This window comes from Falco naumanni, chromosome 12 (assembly GCF_017639655.2).
Source record: "Falco naumanni isolate bFalNau1 chromosome 12, bFalNau1.pat, whole genome shotgun sequence".
Lineage (NCBI taxonomy): Eukaryota > Metazoa > Chordata > Aves > Falconiformes > Falconidae > Falco > Falco naumanni.
In genome coordinates this window covers 28,184,199-28,207,594 of record NC_054065.1, presented here as the reverse complement: position 1 = coordinate 28,207,594, position 23,396 = coordinate 28,184,199, and positions in this window count along the sequence as shown.

Below are 23,396 nucleotides of genomic sequence, written 5' to 3'. Positions count from 1 at the left end.
CGGAGTGTGTCGGTGGCGGGCGGGAGCCGCCTGCTGAGGCACCGCCGGCTTCCCCTCAGCCTCACAGACCGCGTCCTCGCTGATCGCTTGGAAATGCCCGCCTTTACACGCCTAACATAGGTTTTAACAGACCCTGTAACTGAGCCACCGGCATTTTAAAAGCATTTAAATGCTACAGCCTTCGGTAATCGAGAAAGCTAGGCAAGTTCGCAGATCCTGGTTGAAATAAAAACGTAACAGGGAAGCGCAGGGGCAGTAAACGGAGAGACCAGAGGAAATGGCCAGAGTGGTTCTTTAAGAGTTGTGTCTGACCTCTGCTCAGTTTATAGATCAAAAGGCTCAATAAAGCTCAATAAAGGAAAATTACACTTTCACATCATTTGCTATGGGTGTGGGAAGTTTGTATTTTCAGTATACAAGCTTTTTCGTTAAAATTAAAAAAAAAGTTTCTTGCAGATTCCAAATCTAATTTGGCCATCACATTCTTTTCCCTGAATTTCCTGCACACTACTGGTAACAAGTGATACACCTTCCTTATGTCTGTAATCCTTATGTTGAGCCAGTTTGCATGGAGAAGTAACATGTAAAATTCTTCAGAGCCCCAGAGAGCTGCCTATCAGAGCGTGGCCAGTTTTCCTTTGCCAAGGTAAAATCAGTCCAGGAAAAATGATAAACTGTGTGCTTGGCTGTGCTCTTCACTAGCAGGGTATCAGAGCTCTTTGTAATAGGTTTCTGTCAGAGGTTGTGTCTATCTATGGTCTTTGTGCTGAGCTGTTGAGTTCCTTTTCACTGGACACTCAGTCCAGCTGGACTTTTTTTAAATGGGAATTTCTGTGATGAATCCTTCATGTGTTGTATGTATGTATGTATGCTCAGCTGCTTGTCAAGTTTGTTTAATATTAGAAGGAGCAATTTTGGTAGCACGCGTATTTTCCACAATTAACAGTAGTTGTATACCCCTTTGTTTTTATGTGGAGCTTACATATCTGACACAAATTTGGGATAATAGTAAAAATATTTATCTGTTTGAAACATTTTACATCTTCAAAACCAAAGCACTGACAGTCTGAACTGCGCTGCTCTTCACCTCGCTGGCAGCTGGCCAGTCTGTCTGAGCCTGCCCCGAGTTAGCACTGAGCCAGCAACAAGCACGTTCCAGTGAAACCCCTGACCTGCCATAACTCCGTGCAGGCAGTAGGTAAATTGTTCTTAGGCTCGTTCTTTTAGGGGCTGAAGGGATGGGAACTGGTTTTACAAGCCCAGCTGGCCTTCCTCAGCAGTTTTGGAAGCTAAACTTGCAGCTTTTTTTTCTCTCAAAAATGCTGCTTTTGTGTGTGACATTAACTATACAGCTCTCTGGCCTGAAGCTTAGAGACAACTTCCTTACTTCTTTCTATATCTTAATGTCTCCTCCCTTTTGCTCTCACCCTGTTGGACAAGTGCGAAGAGGTATAGGTCTTGTGCAACTTAGCAAAGGGGTTGTGGAAAAATTGCCTGTACTGCAACCTTCATGAAAGCACAAGAACTGATGGCACTGGGTCCGTGAGTATGTGAAACCCAGCTGTCTTCCTGAGAGTCCTTATTCTGTCTGCCTCCTTTGTAGTTTTCATAGGCAAAAATCTAGCTTATCTCAGTGTTCCTTTTCTGTATCCTAAAGGGGGTAATAGGAAGACAAATAGTTGTTCAAGTCTCTCCTTCCTTGAAGAGTTACTACCACACAGTTTTCAGTCAGAATGTCCCTTCCTGTGGTTTTTTTCCTAGCTGCATCACATGAGAAGCATCTGACCTAAAAGCAAATTAAAAGACTCTGAGCAAAAGCCCGTGTTGTATTCATATGGCCATCTGTGAAGTCATTTCTGACGTGCAGAAAACAGACTTTACAATGATTAGGTTGTAAAGTAGTTAACGTTTATTCAGCACTGGGTGGCACAGGGGGTAGTCCCACCAAAATCATGCGCACCTTTTTAACATTTTCAGACCTATTCATACATGTTACATTTCTTTATCTAAACCCACACATATTATTGATTATATTCAACCTTCAGGCCATACCTCCACTGCAAAACATTCATTATAAGTAATAAGCAAACATGCTATAACGGTAAACATATCTAAGTAACGCCAAGCAACTTTTATGCAAACTCATCATGACATATAACTTTTAGAAACTTAGAGGCATTATATGTGCAGTATTGATTAAGTATGTGCTTGCTTATCAGGCTAGGATACCTTGGCTCAATTTCCTTGAAGGGTCTCTCACAGATAATGTAAAGTGTGCGTGTTCCTAGGAAAATCATGAGACAAGCTGCATCACAGCTACAACTTGAGAGATAAGTGTCTCATGCCAGAAGCAATTGTCACCAGGCTGGTGGTTGTTCTGAAGTACATACGGACATTCTGTGGGATTGCCCTAATGTGTTCCTCTTTGGTACTTACAGATTTACAATAGGAGATCTCCGGGAGTTTTTGGTCATAAACTCTTACAATCCTCCAAATATATCCAAGGAATTATGACTGGTTTATTTCAGAACTTATAAATAGTACCCAGAAACAGGACTACTGACACGAATTCAAACACTGAGGTGCTCCCTTGGCTTTCGAGTGGAAACAGACACAACACTGTCTGTCAAAGTAACATTAAAACATCTTGTGCTTACACAGAAGGTATGATAAGGGTCAAACCAAGCATATCTGAGGTTTTATGCTAGAATAGACAGAACTTTCCAAGAGCCTTGCTTACTTTATTCCACTCTAAATCTGCAGTCCCTCAAGGAAAGGTCATTATCAAATACCAAAGTAAACATTTTTCTCATAGCTGCAGGAGATTTGCTCATTCCTAAAATTATTTAGCGTGCAGCTGGGGCTCGTGAAAGAATGCTGTCTGTGGACAAGTATCATGTATTGGTGTCATACTTCTGTGTTGGTTTTTAAAGAGTGATCCCACACTGGTGTATTCATGAAGCCTCAGATCCAACCAGACAGTTCAGACTTATACGCCAGTACTGAAAAGCATGCTAAATCCTTCTGTCTAAAACAGATACAAAATATGGATCCAAAGTCCCCTAGACGGTAGACTATTGATCTGACTCTTGGAAGCACGCTTCCATCATAAGGGGACAGTAACCGGTTGTGTTGTGAAAGCTCATTGGGTCCATGTCTCCCATGGCATTGCACAGACCTGAGATCATCTCGTGGTCCATTCATACCAGGGTCTACAGCATAACAGAAGCTGTGTAGATTACTGCTTTCTCATGTATGCAGAAATGAGGTAAACATGAAACTCCACTCAAAAAGGCAAAGCCAAGGTGGTGGGAGTCGAACAGGAATAAAATATGGTTAAGCGTACAATCACTAAGCAATCAGGGATGTATCCAAGTCAATGGCAGTTATGGAATCATAGCATGGTTTTGGTTGGATGGGACCATAAAGACCATCTGGTCCCAAACCCCTACAATGAGCCAGGACACCTCACACTAGACCAGGTTGCCCAAAGCCACATCCAGCCTGGCCTTGAGAACTGCCAGGGATGGGGCATCCACAGCTTCTCTGGGCAATCCCTTGTGCTCCCAGCGCGGTGACCCGCACGGGCGCCAAGTCAGAGCAGTCCGTCACCGCCTGCCTCTGAATTCAAGGTTTGAACCGCGCAGCGTGGCCAGAGAGGGCACGTGCTGCGTGAGGTCATGGACCACCATTTCCCTGGCCCTGCGGCTAAGCCAGCGCAGCCTGCTGCTGTGCCGGGAGCGGCGGGGACAGTGCCGCTTCTGTCTCGCAGAAGCATCTGACCCGCTAGTAAGTGCGTATGAGAGAAACGAAGGTAGTTCTAAATTCAACTATGCCAACAAAAAGCCGTTTTTATAGAATCCCTCAGGCTGAAAGGGAACTCAAGGCACTTCACAACAAGAACACTGACCCTCTAGAACGAGTGAACCTTTAACTCTTGTTTCCTGCACCGCCAGTTTACAAGAGTGGATTAGGACGATTTCTCCAGAAAAGTCTGTCTATTTTATCGCTATTTCACTTCAGAATTAGCCTTTATAAGTACTGCTCTGCAACTGCAAGCACAAAGAATTTAACCCAGTTTTTGTGCCAACAGGTCGTTTTAGCCTAACTTTCACTAGAGGTTTTCAATTTTGTGTTTAATGGTTACAGGGGAAACGGGTTCTGAGCTTGGCAATTTGACCAGGAGCCTCCAAAAGACTGACTGAATTTTGCTTTTTACAGTTTAGAAAATTAAGAGCAGGAACCAGATTGTTCTCACCCCACCCACCGCCCTTTCATCCCGTGATACACTGACACGTTGCAGCACTGGACCAACAATTTTGGGAGACCTTTAGTGTTAATCCATCGGGGACAGTGTTGGGCTGCCGGGCAACCAATGCAAATATTAATACACCAAGAGAAATCCTTAGATGTGATTTATTGAGGGTCATTTGTACATACGAGCTACATCTCCAAAACCTACTCTACCAGACAGCTTCCCTACAGATAGTGAAACCCTTGCCTGGAATGGTTGCTTTACATGACTGATCTATTGAAACATGGAATGCCTGTAGAGTTGTGGCACTCCGTGACATCTACACGGGACTTGCTTCAAGAGCTACGACCAGGGAGCCTCCTGGCTTCTCAGCCATGCAAGCTCGGTCAGGTCCTCTGGCCCATTTGCTTGGCATTCATGCTTTCTGCCTAAAAAAAAAGAGGCAAAACGCACAATAATGCGGCATTCCAACATGCTAGTAATCGATCAAACACACTTGGTAGTAACATTAGAAGAGGCAATCGGGTCACCCAAGCAGGTAAGTCCTGCCTTAGCTTAGGCATTTGGATGGTTTTCCCTGACGGGTGTCAGAGGAGACATCTGGCTACACGCCAAGTAGCAATGTAGAAACACCAGGGAGAACGTTTTCACTACATGCGTGCCCAGACCGTCCCCTTGTCACCGCAGGCTCTCTCAGGAGCAGATCTCTCCTTTCTAGGGCTACCCTGGATACGGCGGGTGAGGAGGCTACACGCAAGCAGGCTCCGATGGCTGACTCTGCTCCCGCTGGCTCTGGAGAGGTGGGTGAAAGAATCAGAGTGAGAATCTGGGCTGTAGAGACCAGAAAGGCCTTGCTGCTCCAAGGAACCAACAATGGATTCTTTTCTTGGAGGGCGGGGAGCCCAACCCAAGCCTGTCTGATGCGGAGAGAAGCTGCATTTTGTCAGGAGTTCTTTCTTTAACTTCCGCATGTGCAGCACAGCCTCCCTGGGTAGTTCCAGTCCACCGGCCAGCTGTCCTGTGAAGGCTGGCACTGCTGCACAACGATGCTGTCTGCCTTGCAGGCTGCAAGATTGTGGCCCAGTGCAGCAGGAGGAAGCGAGGTGGGGGCAGCGCTCTCTGGCTACAAGCCAGGCCGGCTTAGCGTGACATTTCTGAATGCTGCAGCAAGGTGTTGACTCCTTGGTTAGCGGTGTCTGACAGGCTGACTAGAACTTTGCTTCTCCACGTGGAGACGCAGTGCCTTTTCAAATGAGTAATCACAACCACACCTCTAAATCAAGCGCATTGTTAATTACTACCATTGCACAGTATGTTTGAGATCGGGTCTTTCAACAGACACAGGGCTGAACGTCCTCTGCCACAGCAGCAGCTCTGGAAGGAATCTAACGGTTTCCAGCCTGTGTGGTGCAGATGTGCTGCTCTGCATGGCACAGCTATGGTGTCACAGACATGGCAAAACCTGCTCTTGTCCTGAGCACAGTTCTACTGCCTCCAGCCTGGCCTTGAGAACTGCCAGGGATGGGGCATCCACAGCTTCTCTGGGCAATCCCTTGTGCTCCCAGCGCGGTGACCCGCACGGGCGCCAAGTCAGAGCAGTCCGTCACCGCCTGCCTCTGAATTCAAGGTTTGAACCGCGCAGCGTGGCCAGAGAGGGCACGTGCTGCGTGAGGTCATGGACCACCATTTCCCTGGCCCTGCGGCTAAGCCAGCGCAGCCTGCTGCTGTGCCGGGAGCGGCGGGGACAGTGCCGCTTCTGTCTCGCAGAAGCATCTGACCCGCTAGTAAGTGCGTATGAGAGAAACGAAGGTAGTTCTAAATTCAACTATGCCAACAAAAAGCCGTTTTTATAGAATCCCTCAGGCTGAAAGGGAACTCAAGGCACTTCACAACAAGAACACTGACCCTCTAGAACGAGTGAACCTTTAACTCTTGTTTCCTGCACCGCCAGTTTACAAGAGTGGATTAGGACGATTTCTCCAGAAAAGTCTGTCTATTTTATCGCTATTTCACTTCAGAATTAGCCTTTATAAGTACTGCTCTGCAACTGCAAGCACAAAGAATTTAACCCAGTTTTTGTGCCAACAGGTCGTTTTAGCCTAACTTTCACTAGAGGTTTTCAATTTTGTGTTTAATGGTTACAGGGGAAACGGGTTCTGAGCTTGGCAATTTGACCAGGAGCCTCCAAAAGACTGACTGAATTTTGCTTTTTACAGTTTAGAAAATTAAGAGCAGGAACCAGATTGTTCTCACCCCACCCACCGCCCTTTCATCCCGTGATACACTGACACGTTGCAGCACTGGACCAACAATTTTGGGAGACCTTTAGTGTTAATCCATCGGGGACAGTGTTGGGCTGCCGGGCAACCAATGCAAATATTAATACACCAAGAGAAATCCTTAGATGTGATTTATTGAGGGTCATTTGTACATACGAGCTACATCTCCAAAACCTACTCTACCAGACAGCTTCCCTACAGATAGTGAAACCCTTGCCTGGAATGGTTGCTTTACATGACTGATCTATTGAAACATGGAATGCCTGTAGAGTTGTGGCACTCCGTGACATCTACACGGGACTTGCTTCAAGAGCTACGACCAGGGAGCCTCCTGGCTTCTCAGCCATGCAAGCTCGGTCAGGTCCTCTGGCCCATTTGCTTGGCATTCATGCTTTCTGCCTAAAAAAAAAGAGGCAAAACGCACAATAATGCGGCATTCCAACATGCTAGTAATCGATCAAACACACTTGGTAGTAACATTAGAAGAGGCAATCGGGTCACCCAAGCAGGTAAGTCCTGCCTTAGCTTAGGCATTTGGATGGTTTTCCCTGACGGGTGTCAGAGGAGACATCTGGCTACACGCCAAGTAGCAATGTAGAAACACCAGGGAAAACGTTTTCACTACATGCGTGCCCAGACCGTCCCCTTGTCACCGCAGGCTCTCTCAGGAGCGGATCTCTCCTTTCTAGGGCTACCCTGGATACGGCGGGTGAGGAGGCTACACGCAAGCAGGCTCCGATGGCTGACTCTGCTCCCGCTGGCTCTGGAGAGGTGGGTGAAAGAATCAGAGTGAGAATCTGGGCTGTAGAGACCAGAAAGGCCTTGCTGCTCCAAGGAACCAACAATGGATTCTTTTCTTGGAGGGCGGAGAGCCCAACCCAAGCCTGTCTGATGCGGAGAGAAGCTGCATTTTGTCAGGAGTTCTTTCTTTAACTTCCGCATGTGCAGCACAGCCTCCCTGGGTAGTTCCAGTCCACCGGCCAGCTGTCCTGTGAAGGCTGGCACTGCTGCACAACGATGCTGTCTGCCTTGCAGGCTGCAAGATTGTGGCCCAGTGCAGCAGGAGGAAGCGAGGTGGGGGCAGCGCTCTCTGGCTACAAGCCAGGCCGGCTTAGCGTGACATTTCTGAATGCTGCAGCAAGGTGTTGACTCCTTGGTTAGCGGTGTCTGACAGGCTGACTAGAACTTTGCTTCTCCACGTGGAGACGCAGTGCCTTTTCAAATGAGTAATCACAACCACACCTCTAAATCAAGCGCATTGTTAATTACTACCATTGCACAGTATGTTTGAGATCGGGTCTTTCAACAGACACAGGGCTGAACGTCCTCTGCCACAGCAGCAGCTCTGGAAGGAATCTAACGGTTTCCAGCCTGTGTGGTGCAGATGTGCTGCTCTGCATGGCACAGCTATGGTGTCACAGACATGGCAAAACCTGCTCTTGTCCTGAGCACAGTTCTACTGCCTCCAAAATTCAGTCACACCTTGTAGGTTTTAGCCAGGGCTCATCTGAGCTCCGTCACAGGGCATTTCACTTGCGAAGTTCTCATCTCTCACTAGTATCTCAAAAGAAACCCAAAAAACCCCAACCAAAACCCAAAGCCCAAACCAGCATCCAGCTGCTTTGGGAGGTGGCGGGAGCAGCTGGTGGGGTTGGAGGGCGTTTGCCATCAGTCAGCGATGCCCTTGCCCTAAGCTGGAGTGGCAAATTTTGATCTAAGTCAGACACAGTGGCAGCGCGAGGTCAGCAGTTCTATTGGCGGTGGCAGCAGGAGGTCAGCAGCTCTGTTGGCGGTGGCATTGTGAGGTCAGCAGCTCTGTTGGCGGTGGCAGCAGGATGTCAGGAGTTCTACTGGTGGTGGCAGTGTGAGGTCAGTAGCTCTGTTGGCGATGGCATTGTGAGGTCAGCAGCTCTGTTGGTACCGGCACATTGGGGTTGCCAGGTGAGGAATGCAGGGCGCTCAGTTCCGCCCCGGAACAGCTCCGGGGAGCATTGGTCTGGCCCTAAAGCCAGCAGAAGGACGTGGGTACATGTTCTCTGGACCCTCGCTTCTATTTCCTGCCAGGAAGATGAAAGGCAGCCCTTTTCACCCTGCAGGTTAGGAATAATCCCTCTGTCCCGATGGGGACCATCCCAAAGTGATGCTGCGTTGTCAGGAGGGAGGGAGCTGGCACCAGCTGTGCTGGGATGGAGCCGGCTGAGGCCGTTGAAATCGAAACGGCCTGGGCGGACCTGGGGTAGCGATGCCTGTAGTATCAGCTGGGATCTCGAGCGGTGCCCTGGGGTAGGAAGGTGGCCCTGCCGGGGGAGGCTGGTTCCAGCTGGCGTTGGCAGCGTGCCCGCCTGCCAGCTCTCTGCTGCTTCGGCTGGGGTGCTTGGAGAGGCGGGCAGGGAGAGCTGGGCTGCTGGTTGAAACATCCCTCAACAACCCCCCTGGGGGCTGCAGGTGACATTTTCCTTGCACTGTGTCCCCCCTGGCTGCACCGGTGCGGATTCGGCTGGGAGTGAGTTCACCGCTGTCGGCTGTTAGAAAGGGAAAGGCTCTGAGGTCTCTCCCTGTGAGCACCGAGGTTTTGAAAAGATGCTGATCTCCTTAGTTATAGCCTTAATTTTGCCTCCTCCCTTTGCAGCCCCTCCCTCCCTCCTCAACCTGCAGCATCTTCAAGAGGAAATTTGAAAATGTTTTCAGTTAGGCGCGGGGTGGGAACTTCTGATAGCCGAGGGCTTGATGCGTTGGTCACGAGAAAGCGCAGCCTGGCACCTCCTGGGGAGTGCCCCTGCGCAGATGAACTGCCTGACTGCAGCATCTGGGGGGTTGTGAGCCACGTGGAGGTGATGCCCCCACAGGGGAAACGCACGAGCGGGACAGCGGGGAAGAGCCTGGCTTCCAGACTCGGGACGGGGTTCGGTTAGCGGTTAAGAAGAGTGCAGGCAGCAGCATCTTCCTCTGCATGGGGCTGCACCGCGCCTGCCAGGTCTCAGACCAGGCAGTACGATCTCCGTTGCTGCTCCGTGTGTTATGGGTGGAGAACCTGAGCGTGCAGAGGAGGGTGGGAAGGACCCTGTGCCCGGTTTGCCCGCCAGTTAATGGCAGAGGTGGAAAGAGAAGTGCCACATCCAGCACTCCCTTTGCAAGTCTCGTTTCTTCCTGCGGGCATCTGCCGGGGAGATGAGACGGTTAATGGCCATGCTCTGCCTTTCTTTGGCTTGAACTTAGGCCTTTTCTTGGTGTTTGCATCTCAAGGAGGTGGTGGCATCTTGGTTCTCTGTGTGCTGTCTGTAGCATCATTGCTGGGCTGGTTCTCGTCACTGGCAGCTGGGAGCAGCGACCCAGTGGGATGCGGTCACCGCGCATCCTCCCTGCCAGGCTGGGCAGAGGCCAGCAGTGCCGCAGGGCGCGGGTGGCAAAGGGAGGCGGCCAAGGCTCTTGCAAAGCTGGGGAAAGCTCTCCCGTGCATGCTTTCCCCTTCCAGGGGGGTGTTTTATTCCAAAGCTGAGACCCTGGATGCACTTCCACCTGCGCCTGGGTGCAGAGAAAAGGCCAGGTGCCCCAGGGAGAGACCAGGTCTTGGCCAAAGTGCACCAGGCATTCTAAAATGGGCTCTCTTACTGCCGCAGGGCTGCAGGTATTGCCTAGGGTCCTTCAAAGGTGTCCCATAGGACATGTCACGGGCACTTTTCTCATGACTGTCTCTGAATGCACCCCTGTTTTTTTCTTCCCCCTCTTTGGTTCTTCTGGACATTGCTGCAGCCAGCACAGGCGGTCCCTGCGGTGCGGATGGAGCCCCATGCGCTGGCTGTGCTGCGCAGGAGCACAAACCTGGGAGTGGGGGTGGGGGTGGGGGGGGTGTCGGCAGGTTGCCCTCACCAGGGGTGTGCGAATCCCGAGCACTTCTTGGAGTGTGGTACCATTTGAAAACACAGATGGACATAGGAGACTCCCTGCTCCCAGAGAGGCCGTTGCACCTCTTTGTTGTCCCCACTAACTGTTGTTCTGGTGTCTTGCAGGCACAGAAGAGTACGGCACGATGGATGTCTACAACCCTCAGATGCCGGATGTTATGGCCTGTGGAGGTCTGATGGTGGTATTGGCCATAGGGATCTTCCTGCTGTTCTCCTTCATGGAGAAGGTCCTCCTTCCTTCTGAGGAAGCCTTGGCCAAGCAAGGCAAATACATTAAGAAGACCGAGCAGCAGAAAAAAGAGGCAAAGAAGAAAAAGAAAGCTGTTGGGAAAAAAGGAAAGGGAAAGAAAACGGAAGAGAAACCAAATGGAAGGATCCCAGAGCAGCACCAAAGTGCTCCGGTCGACAGCTCCGTCACCATCAAGAAAACTGGTGCTCTTCCAGCCCATGAGGGGCAGAGGCATAATGGACCTGTCATGAAGGCAGCTGCATCCAAGAAGAGAGAGCCAGGTAAGGCCAAGTTCCTCTGCGTATATCCCCGTCGAGTAAGCCGGCAGAGGGATCGGAGAAGGGCTGGAGTCATCTCGTTCCCTTAGCAAAGAAAGAGCTGGAACGAACCTGCCTAGTGTAAGGCAGGAGACGACCTTGCTGCTCTGCGTCACCGGCACCGCTGCGTGGAGCGACGTCCCCCAGCGAGGCTGTGTCACGATGGAGTCCAGCTTCTGATGCCCACCATGTCTCTGCTCCCTGGCATTAGCAAAGCGTGCCCAGCTCCGGCTGGAAACGCTCAGTGTGATGGAGGGCGGTGGCAGGGCGGCAGGAGCAGTAGCAGAGCCAGGCAGAGGTGGCAGCTGGCTCAGGGAACGCTTGTCTGTGGTGAGCGCCGTCCCCAGCGCTCGTCACATTGCTTTCAGTTAGAGAGGTATCAAACTTGGCTGTGGACATCTGGGCGGTTGCTGGCGTGAAATGGCAGTTATGGGGTTGAAGTCAACTGAGGTGATGCTACTCAGCCCTGCCGTTGGCTCGAGCGCTCCCAACCCCTCCTCTCTCCTCCCCAGCACCTGCGGACTCGGATGGGCCCCTCTACCTGCCCTACAAGACGCTTGTGTCCACAGTCAGCAGCACGGTGTTCAGCGAGGGGGAGGCCCAGCGGCTCATCGAGATCCTGATGGAGAAAGCGGGCATCGTCCAGGACACCTGGCACACGGTAGGGCTGGCAGCACCGCGTGGCCGCCAGGGCTGGGCCGAGCCTCGGGGGGTGCGCAGGGGTGAAGGCAGCCCGTTTTCGGGCAGGCTGTCCCCCGAGGGTCAGCCTTAGAGATGGGAGCTGAATTTTCCCTGGAGCAGAGGGCATGATCCTGTGCGTGTGGGGGGGAGGGGTTGGATCGGTTGGTGGCGGTCCCCGCTGATGTGCCACCCTGTGCCGGCAGGCCATGCAGAAGGGTGGCCCGGTCGCTGTCCTGAAACGCTGGCTGGAGGAGAAGGAGAAGCAGCTCGCCACTGAGCAGGAGGCTGCAGCCGCTGCCAGAAACAAGAGGCGGGAGCTGAGCAAGGTAAGTGCCGCGCAGCCCTCCCGGCACCCCTGGCACGGGCTCTGCCCGTCACGGCATGGGGGCACCTCTGAAGGAGTTACACTTTTTAAAGCCTTCTGAGCTCGGAGGCCACTTGTTTCAAGTCCCCTTAAAGCAGGGAAATTCCTACGCTCAGGACTGACTGGGTGGCTTCTCTCCTCAAAGGAGCTGGTGGCCGAGCGGGCTAAGGTGACAGCTGTGGAGGGCAATCTGAAGGAGCAGCTGCTGGCCTGTGAACAGGAGTTGGAGCTGAGGCTGGCACGCATGCAGGCCAGCTACAAGGACCATGTTGAGAAAACGCAGCAGCTCCAGGACAAGGTGAGCCCCACGCGGTGCTCTGCAGCTTCCTCCGCTGGCTGCCGGCTGGCCTTCGGTGGCAAGTGCTGGTCTTTTGGAGAAGACCGAGGTGGACAAGGGGACCAGAGCCTCAGGGAGGGGCGAGAGCCCCGCAGTGCTCCTGACCCGTGGTGCTCAAGCTAGAAGAGGGATGTGGGAGCATCCTCATGGGATGCGGCAGCCCCGGGGCTCTCAGCATCAGCAGACACCTCGCTGTGGCTTCCTTGCCAGTCCCTCTTGCTCATGGGGTGGGCTTCTCAGGAGAGAGCAGAGGGACCGGCGGTGGCGGCATTAACCCCTGTTGGGCTCTCCCTAGATCCGGACCCTGCAGGAGCAGCTGGAGAACAGACCCAACACGCAGCTGGCTCGCCTGCAGCAGGAGAACTCCATCCTGAGGGATGCCCTCTACCAGACCAGCAGCTGGCTGGAGAGCAAGTAAGACTGGGGCAGGGGGCAGAGCCTGCGGCTGCCATCTGGCAAGCCCTGGGGGTGGCTGTCCATCAGGCTTGGCCACCCGCTTTCTGGAGGGTGCTTCTACAGGCACCCCAGCTAGCTGGAGGTAGAGGAGGGAGTGAGGAAGAGATTGCCAAATGGCTTTTGGGGGCCTGGCAGGGGAAACGAGGATGTTTTTCCCGAGTGGAAGGGCAGGGGAAACCCTCTCTGCTTTGGGGTCACCTGTGCTGATGCCAGCGGAGGGGGGCAGAGGGGACCAGAAGGCGCTGCAGCATTGCTCCCCACTTCGGGGACCTGCCTGGTGCATACAGAACAAACAGGAGCTAGGGAGAAGAATTTCACGCTCCTTTCTATAGAAGGTCTGAAATGGCTGGTGATTAACAGCGCCCAACTAATTACAGAGCAGACTCCAGCTGCCTAGAGTGCTTTCTCCTGTGTCTGGGAACACAGATCCTTGCGACTTCTCCTTCATGAGAAAGGAATGTCTCCTGTGATGGAAACGCAGCTTTTGAAAAGTGATGTGCCAGCTCTCTGCACCCCATCCCTGAAGGACCACGCGTGTCCCAGAAACAGGCGAACGCCACCGCTGAGATGTTTCAAGCCCTGTTACCAGGCCCACAGGAGGATGTGTTCCCCCTGGGTAATGCCAGGGATGCTTGACTGGCCTGCGGGCTGGAATAACGCTGCTTCTCTTGGTGCAGGCACAGCCCTGAGCTGGCCAGGTTGCGGGAGGAGTACGCCAAGCTGATGAACGAGCTGTCTGAGAAGTCAAAGTTGCTGCAGCAAGAGGAACAGCAGAGGAAGAGCCTGGAGCTCAAAGCGGCAGCCTTGCAGAAGGAGGTGGAGCAGCTGCAGGTCAGGCAAGCGCTTGCAAACCTGCTCCCCTCAGAGAGATGGGGCGGGTGGCTGAATTGTGTGGGATCCGTGGGGCTGGCCATGGGGAGAGCTCGGGGGGAGACGAGCGTCCGCATTTGGAAAGCGAGCTGCCTGGCGGACCTCTTCATTGCCTGCTGCCCCCTGTCAGTTTGTCACATGCAACGAGCTCTATTGCGCATCCCCGGCAAAGCCCAGGGGGCACGCTGCCCTGGTGGGAGCCGTTCTCGCTCACCCGTGAAGCTCACCAGCCGGCTGTGAGGGTGGGGGGAAGCCTAGATGCTGCACCCTGATGGGTGGTGGCCTCAGGTGAGAGAGGAAACCCAGTGGCCCCTGCCAGCGGGTGCTCACGAGGACGTGGGTGCTCCCTCTCAACTCTGAAGCCCTTGGTGCACGAGGTAGAGCTTGTGGCCTGTTTGTTGTCACCGGGGGGTGCCTGGATTTGGGGGTTTTAGGGGTGTTTAAAGGACACCTCCCAGGTAGGGCCTCTGAGCACGCCGCTGGAGCAGTGGCGCATCGCTGGCTTGTGGCCACCGAGGTGGCTCAGTGCAGACCTGAGGTGACCCGAGATGTTCTGGAGGGGGGAAGGTCACCAGAGGGCCAAGGGAGGCTCAGGCAGATGCCTTCTTTTGACTCCCATGTCGGAAGAACTGGTAAAAAAAATAACAAGCCACCTGGACCAGGAAACAACCAAACTCCAGGAGCTACTGAAGGTTACCCAGGATCATCTGGCCAAATGGAGTGAAACAGTGAAGAAGTTGAAAGAACAGCTTCAGGAAATGGTCCTTGTGGTGGCCACAGCCATCCCTCCCCTTGGTGCTGGCGGAGGCAGGGGGAAGCGCGTGTCAGGCAGTGGTTGAAAACCAGAGACAAGGTGGCACTCGCTGCCAGAAACCATCTGGGTGGCTTTTGGGAAGCTCGGGGAGCATAGGAGATGGTGGTCATGGTTCTCCCTGCTCAAAAGGCAGGACCTGGCCCACCTGTGAAACGCTTTGATGCTTGAGCTGCCACGAGGGTAAGGTTGAGACCCAGCTGAGTAACCCACCTCTGTTTTCCTTCTCCAGGGGGAAGAGGACTTCCGTCTCACCAGTCTGTGACCTAGACCTTACCATTCCTAAAATTAAAAATAAAAATATATGCTGAATGTACTGTAGAAAAATGTTACAAGCCGTTAGTGACCTAAAACCTAGGTTTACAACTAGTTTTAAAAACACTGTTATTATTATATAATCTATAATATATTTCTTACTGAAAAATAATAATACAAAAACCCCAACCAGTAAACACTGCAGGCATATGTTTATAAGGAAATCTTCATACTGTTTTGTACAACCAACCGTTTGCTGCCCAGGGAGCCGCTCCGGCCACGTCGGGGCAGGCAGAACCCACGCATGTGTGAAAAAGGAAGACTGTGCTTGTACATCAACTGCTGCAACTATTTTTTTCCTTTTTCTTTTTTCTATTTTTTCTTTATGTTTTCTTTTGTTTGTTGGTTGGGGTGAAAGAATAATTTTTTTTAAATTTTTGCTTTTTTTTTATTTCAAGTTGGTTTCTCAGGAAATGGCAGAGACCACGTCACAGCTCGGTGCCTGCCTCCTCACAATAAAGCTGCTGAGCCCAGCGCTGACATCAGCGGCATTTGAGGAATGGGGGGGGGGGGGGGGGGAAAGTAGGTGGGGGGGAAAGGCCCCCAAAGTACTTGGTACCTCCTGGGTGTGTGAAGAACCAAGGCCAGGAAGGGGGATGAAGGCCAGACGTGCCTCCGTTTTGTTCCCAGAGAAGTCAGCGTGTGCTCAGCCTCTATATCAGACACAGCAGAGACTCCACGCAGGCAGGACTGGGTAGACACGTGTCCTGTCCCCCCAGCACTGCAGCTTTCTGGGTCATGATGGAGAAGGGATGTGCAAGTCACACTTGGGCTGTGGGGAATGTGTGTGACCTGTCTTTGATCAGGCAAGAAAAAGGGGTCCTGCTGAGTTCTGGCTGAGGGAGTGGCAAGCTGAGCGCCACCCACGCAGCCCCCCACTGCCCCCCAGACCTGCCTCCCACCCTTGTCCAGAGGCACCGAGCTAGCTGGGGCTTCGCTGACTGAGCAAGGGCTGCCGCCCCCAGAAGCCGGGGCACCCATCAGTGCTGAGCTTGTCAATGCTCATTGCAGAAATGGGCTGAGCACCTTTGGGGGGTCACGCTGAGCCGCGAGAAGGACCACCCCCGCCTCCCCAGATCCGGTGGGTGGCTCGGTGACACCCCTCCATCACTGCCTGCAGTGCCTCTCAGGATGGGAGGTGATGGAGCGCCGCACCTGGCCAGAGGGCTGTGTGTCCCCGGGAGGTGGTGGCCCCAGCCCCTTGTGCGGCAGCTGAGACCCCACGCACTCACTACAAGCCCTGCTGCCACTGCACCCCCCCAGCCCTGTTGTACGTGCATAGGCTGCATACCCGACAAGTACCCCGGGCTCTGGCAGGTCCATCTCCCCGCGCCGGAGGGACAAACCCGGTGAGCAAAGCTTTTCCCCGCAGCCACCATTAGGCTTCAGTTCTCTTTCTGGACTTTGCGGCGCATGGGAAGGACCTCATGAACGAAGGACGGCCAGTGACAACACTGTCATGTCTGCAGCATGCCTGGCCTGATTCCTTTTGCCTTTGGAGATCCTCAAAAAGCGAGGGAACGCCTGAAGTTTACCAGGATTGCCAACTGGGCTGGAGCAAGCTGTCGAGCGTAGCGGGGTGGCCATCACCCTCGGAGAGCCCCCGGTAGCGAGAGCCCCCCAGCAGCAGGTGCAGCAAAGTGATGCGATCTTTCCGCTTTTCAGCTTTTTCTTTTTTGCTTTTGCAGCAACGATTCCCTTGATTGTGAGCTCTTGTGCAAATCTTTCTTGTCTTCCTGCCCACCTTATGGCTTATCTCACGCATTGTTGATACTTACAAACAACAACCTCAAATACCTAAACTTATCTATAGTCTTAAAACCTTACATTGATATATGAAAAGTTAAGATAAAAATGAAAGCATCCTAGATAATGTCTATAACTGTTGGCCGATTTAGATGGTGTATAGATTATGCGAAGGTTTTATAACCTTTTGCATTTGCCATTGTTGCAGATTGCATTTGAGTTACCACATGTTGAGTAAGTCAGAACAAGAAATAATAGATGGCAAAACCAAAAATGCGGCTAAACCACGTAAGACAAAAAAAGAGGATACGCTTAATATTTGGGCTACATGAAGCCATGAAAACAGATCAAAATCTGGGCTCTTCCAGGTTTGGACTGGGACATAGGCCAGCTTTCGGATTCCTGTAGTAATCTGTTGAACAATTTTGTCGCTATCGTCAATTTTAAGCAGCAATTAGAATAATTTAGCTTACCACAAACACCTCCTTTTTCGGTTAGCAGGTAATCGAGAACCATGCGATGTTGCAGTATTACTGTTTGCATTTGTGTAGCCTGATCTGCCAATAGCTCAAGGGCATGCGCTGTCTCGTCAGTAGTGATCTCTAGGACAGTCTGCAATCGAATAATGTGATTTAGATTACAGATAGGTCCTCGAGCACCATTAAGCCACACACTGGGGTTCCAGGTAGCAGGCCCATAATGTTGTAGGTTATGTTGAGGGGTCCACTTCCCTGGGCCCCAAGTCTGATCACTACCACCTGTTACAGAAGTGCCAATGGACCGCTGATACCGATTAAGGTCATCATATGTCCTAACTCCTAAACTATCTCTGTTCTCCCCTGGTAGTAGGAAATAGAAGGGGCGTATATAACCTACATAACATGTTCCACTCCAATTCTTAAACGTTATGTGAGCTTCTAGTTTTTCCAATAAGTCCTGGCCTATTAGGGGCTTTGGAGCTCCTAGTAAGTAAAGAAATTCATGAGTTATCCATTGTTTTCCAATTTTAAATGTCAGTGGCTGAAAGAAAGGCCGTTGTTTCACTTCCCCCATGGCACCAATAACTTTTATCATATTACATCTCAATTTATGCCTTTTTGTATTCAAAACCAAATATGTAGCTCCAGTATCAATCAAACACTCCATTTCCTCATCCTCTAGCCCCCATTCTACTTTGCAGGTTTCCTCTGAAAGCATCATTCCCTCGTTCCTTCTGAGTGCTCTTGAAGGCTGCTGTCAGCTTAGTATTAGTGGTTTCCTTTGTTGATCCCTGTTTCGACATACCATCTATGCAACACCTAACATTCTTCTAATATCCCTCGCCTCTATTCCCTGGAGTTTTTGTAGTTTCCACCTAATACCATTTGATGCTTACCCAATAAACAGAGTAGCCAACTGCCCTTTTCCTTTTTCTGCTTCAACATCCAGAGATGAACTAGAAATCTGAACTAGAAACGAGGTGTATTGTTAAACCACCTCTCTCTTTTACTACTGACCTGACCATTCCACAGGGAAAAAACCCCTGATTTAAAAAACTTATTCCTTTTTCACTGCTTGGCTATCACATGATTTTATCATCTGTGAAGTCATGCAAGGAACGATTAGTTCTCCGAGTTTTACCAGATCTGTTGGAGAGTATTTCAGAGTGAGCTGCGCTGTGCTATTCCCGTTACGAAAATCAGCCTTTAGTCAGGCTGCCCCAAAAATGGCCTGATCTCCTACAATTTAGAATGAAACGTCTTCTAAAATGCCCTCTAAAATATTCCAACGCAGAGGAGGAAATGTTGATTCTTACATTTACAAAGGCACATAGGTATGAAAAACCACAAGTTCTTTCCGTAACTGGGAAAGAGAAGATGTTGACTAAAAGCAGAATGGATAGGAACAGACAAGAATCTTTTTGGCAAGGGCAATCTCCATGGCTCAGCTCTTCTTTGTCAAACAGATCTGCTCATCTGTTTTCAGTCTCTGCAAAGAAGAGGGACAATGGCAATTCCAGCAGTGAGTGCCCTTTGATATTTCACCACGCTGACCACAGAGGCGCTGGGAAAAAACATACATCATCATTATGCCATTCACTTGAGAAATAAGGAGGCTAATTGCTGGGGCAGGGAGCACATGCGGGAGAAGCTGCTGGCTGTGGCACAGCCTGCGCAGCAGGTGCAGCTCCAGCCAAGAGGGGCCTGTCGTGTCTGTCATGTCCTTAGAGCTCCACTTTCTACTCCAGTTTGACGCTGCATGTTAGCCTTGAGATGCTGAGTCACTTTACAGGCACTTGCACAGGCTGACTCCCATGGGATAGCTGAAGCAAACGCTGCCTTCAAACATCCGTGCTGTGCCTGATAGTTTCAAACAGGTGTCGTGCGGAATTAAACTCTGTAATTCCGGGTAAGTTACAACGCAGGTATGCTTATTGCAGCGCCGGGTGCAAAGGGGATTGCTCCTCCTAACTTGCACACCCACTTGTACTCACAATACGTATTTATACAGTGAAGTTGTTTAGTTCTGCCCAAAGTCTACACCTACTAACTAAGTATTGGTCAGCTGCTTTCTCACTTCAATTCAAAGGTACAGTTCGTTTTAAATTTACTGGGCATGCTCCCCGAGCCGGGGATTCACTCTCTTCAGGGGGGCCATCTGAGTAGGAGGTCGTGATCTCCCACTGCCACAATTGTTTTATCCTAGTGTTGTCCTTGACTCTTATCAGGTGAGTAGTGTTTCTTTCAGCAATTAGCACATCCCTGTCAGAAGGCTACCGATTGCCCTTCTTGTGGAGCCCCTCTGCACCAGTACTGACTGTCCCTTCTGAAGAGCTGAGCGGGCCGAGCCCCAGGCCTTCTCTGGCAGCCAGCGAGGCTCCTGCCTGCCTCTCGGTGGTTCCTGTCAGCTGTGCAACTGCTGCCTGTCGGCTTTTAGGCGCTTCACTGCATTTCTCGCATGAGCCACCTCCTCTGCCCCCTCTGAGTGGCGCCGGGGCCGGGGGCTCAGCTCAGCTCACGGCGGCTCCTCGCTGCCGCTCCCTCCCGCCCGCGCTTCTCGCCGGCCCCGGCGCCAGCGCCCGCCGCGGGCTGCGGCCCCTCAGGGGGAGCAGGCCTCGTCTCCGGGGGCTGCAGGGCAATCCCCCGCCTGCAGCTCCCTCCTTCCCTGCCCTCCGTGCTCGCAGGGCCCTTCCTCGCATTTCTTTCCCTCACAGCTCCTTGTCTCCGCGCTGTTTCACCCGTCCCGAAGCAGGTTTGCCTCAGGCGGCCGCGGCCGAGGGGCTGGGCCGGGCCCTGTGGCGGGCCGCTGCTGGGCGGGCCGCGCCTCACGGGGACACCTCACAGGATCCCCTGCCAGAGCGCCCCGAGCCCCCTGCTCTGCCTTTGGTCTGCGCACCTGGCTTTGGAGCTGTGCTGGCCAGCATCCCGGCACTGCCTGGGAACCTTGAAAAGGTATTTATAAATGAGCCGTTGTATTTGGTGGATGCGAAGGGCATGAAATCAGCTAGCTGCCAGTTAGCTGCAGAGGTTTGTAAGAGGAATAAAGCCGCAGCTAACTGAACGGGCCCTCAAAGGGGAGGGACGAGCTGTGCTTAACCAGGAATGTGTGAGCTGGCAGGTGGGATGGGGCTTGGGTCACCTCCCCTGCCCACCAGAGCCTGGCTGTGGCAGTCCTGGGCTCCCTGTTCTAGAGCAAGGCACCAGAGCCCCATGGTGGGCAGATAAGAATATGTCAGCCTAAGGGAGGCCATAAACCTGAGCTCTGCTTCAGAGTGCCTGATGTGAGCCGTTGGGAAATTTATGAATTAGGCAAGAGCTGAAGAACCCCAAGAGATTCCAGCCGCACCTCTGTTCAGATTCCTGGGACACCTCCTTGAAACTTTGGCTGTTTGAGGGGAAAAAAGCAAATGGACCCAATCCTGACCTCTCAGGGCTCTTTTACTCCTTCAGCTCTGCCACTGAGATGCACAGCTCTTTGGGGCTTGTGTGCCCTGACCTGGCTGCGAGCAGAAGAGTTTCCCTGTGGAGGCAGCAGCGGGTGGGCTGGGTGACAGGGTAAGCTCGCAGGGGTTTGGGGCTGTGGAACTGTGTGGTCTCACGTCCTTCTCAACACCAAGGGCATGGGAAACAGAAATGCCTTCTCCGGTGTTATCCAAGCGGTTGCAGAGCCCCTCGGTCTCTGTCCAGTAGGACACACTCAGAAAAACTTAACTTGGATGCAGCTGTACCTTCTTCTGCAGCAAACGACCGCTTTGAGCAGAACTTCAGACTCACTGAGTCCTATGATGAAAAACTAACAGAGCAGGCTGAATGAGTTGAAGAAAGGCTGGTTTATGTTTCTGTGAATGAAACGCGTGATTGTGTTGTGATACCTTCTGGGAGAAGTTGTATTGTGGTTGCCATTGCAGGAGGTTTTTTGCCTTGCTACTGGTTTGCTCAGTGAAATAACTCGGAATTCACAAATATTCAAGAATTTTAGCACGTGTAATCGCTTGCTCAAAATTAAAACTGAAGAGTAGCTGTAATTTAGGGTTCATTTTGTTTCTGTTTTTTGCCTGCTTCAATTACTTAGGAAGCAGGAACAATGCCATATGGCTTGGGCACCCACGTGCGCATGTGCTATGAGCGCAGAGGCAGCAGTGTGCTGAATTGTTCCAAGAATAATTACTCAGCTGAATGTTGCGTCTGAGAGCTATTTGGAAAATATTTGCTAATATTCAGTTTCTGCATAAAAGTCAGTATTGGTTTGTAGATAGCAAAATGAGCTATATTTGTCAGCTAATTTGTTCGCAAACTTTTCAATCAAAGCTTGTTTTTCTACACAAAGAAAATTATCTGTGTCAATAGATAGTATTTTGCTTAAAACTTGAGAGGTTTATCAGCCATTACCTGAACCAGCAGTTCAGTTAAAACTTTGGCAGAGCATCTTACCTCTTTAAATATTCAGCAGTAGAATTAAATAGGTGTTGAGAGAAACAAAAGATTTTTAAACCAAAATGAGGAAATTATCAGTAGGGGTTCTGAAGTACGGCTGCCTCACTTCCTTTGGTGGCACTCTAGGTAGCCTTTTTGTGGTGAAGTGGCACATGAGGACTTTCCACTGGCAAGTGCAAAGCCTAGATGAGAAATGGGAATTTTTCTGTAACAGTGAGACAGTTGCAGTGTCAGGCTGTGCAGACTCTTTGGATATTGGAGGAAGGAATAAGCATTGTGCTGCCTGTGTGTTATTTTGTTCTGCTAGGTTCTCCAGAACCCCAAGGCTGGCATTTGTGTTTCTTATAGAAAAAAAAAAAGAAAAAAAAAAAAATCGAGAGCGTTAGTTCTAGTAAATTAAAGTAACTTGGAGAGGAGGTTAATTACTGCTATGTGCCTGTCTGTTCTTACTTTTCATAAAGCATCTACTGTAGCCCACTGCAGAGGATGGCTGTGGGCCAGGCAGACCTTTGGTCTGACGCAGGGTACGGCCACTCTTGCGCCACGCAGGGAATGGCTGCGTTATCCCCTGCCATATAGGTGCTTTACAGTCACCTTGAGTGAAGAATAGCAATGCAAGTAGTGGGTGCCTCAAGGGAAATTCAGCTGAAAAAACACAAAGAGCTACATTCTATTTGATCAGATCACACGGATAATATTTCTATACTTCATATAGGTATACTTAATATACAGACCATACCGGTGTGGATTTTACTGATTTATCCCCCTGCAAAGAAGGCACATTTTGCAGTCAAGCACAAAATGTCTTACCAAACTGTTTACGTTGTAGTATCTCCTAGAAGTTTGTTTCTTACGGAATTGCAGGTCCTGTCACACTTAAGAATTCTCCTCCAAGTGTCTTTCCAGCCTGGTTTTGCTTAATTTGTGAGCTCTAATGAGATCATAGCTCAGGGTGAAGGTACTACAGGCAAGCTGCCTCCACAAGGCAAACACACTCCAGTCGTAATGGATTCAAGTGTCCTGCAAAACTGTAACTCTACCAAATAACAGGGCTAATAGTTGTATTTATCAGTAATGAAATGTGAGTCTGGGAAGGACAGATGTTTGAGGCTCACCACCTGTGACAGCTGGTGCATGTTGTGGGACGTGACAGAATTGACACCGAAGATATGTGCCTGACACCAGGCACTGCCTCCCTTCACACTGGTTTGGTTTGGTGGCTTCTTTGGTTAGGCTGTATTGTTAGGATGGAAGAGGAATGAGCAGTAAAGGCTGTAAATCAATGCAGCTCCATAGCCGGCAGCCATGTGGTTATGGATGATGAGAATATCCCCTGGACAGCCCTGAAGATGAACGCAGAGATGGTTTGTGTCATTCAGCCCACATGCGGGGGGGGGGGGGGGGGGGGGCGGGGCATTTAGTCCTTTGGGATTTGTTTTGGTCTTGACTAGTGCCATATTGCCTTTACAGTTGAAATGCTTTGTGTGCTATGACATGTATGGAAACGGCATCATGTCTCCAGAAGGCAGAAGCAACTGATGCCACCTTCTGTCTTTTGCTGTCTCGAAGCAAGCAGTAGGTTGTAAATTCTTCTAGTGCAGCTTTGTGGAGCTGGCACTCTCTTTCCCTCTATTCAAGCAAGAACACTGGCGAGCTGCCTGCCCTCCCCCAAGAGCCTCATCCTTCAGGTTTGTTTGCACACTGCTTGCCAAACGCCTAAAAAAAAGGAACCAATCAGATAGCATTTGCTTAATGCATTAATGAATCTGCTTAGGTGTCATCAAGTCCAATTTTGCAGTGAGCTGTGACAGCTTAATGCCTTGGGACTGAATTGCTGAGGAGAAGTTGCAGGGTGATGGGTGTCCTGACTGCTGAAACCTGAGGACTTGACCACGCCACGTCCCCCAGCCCAGAGTTAAAC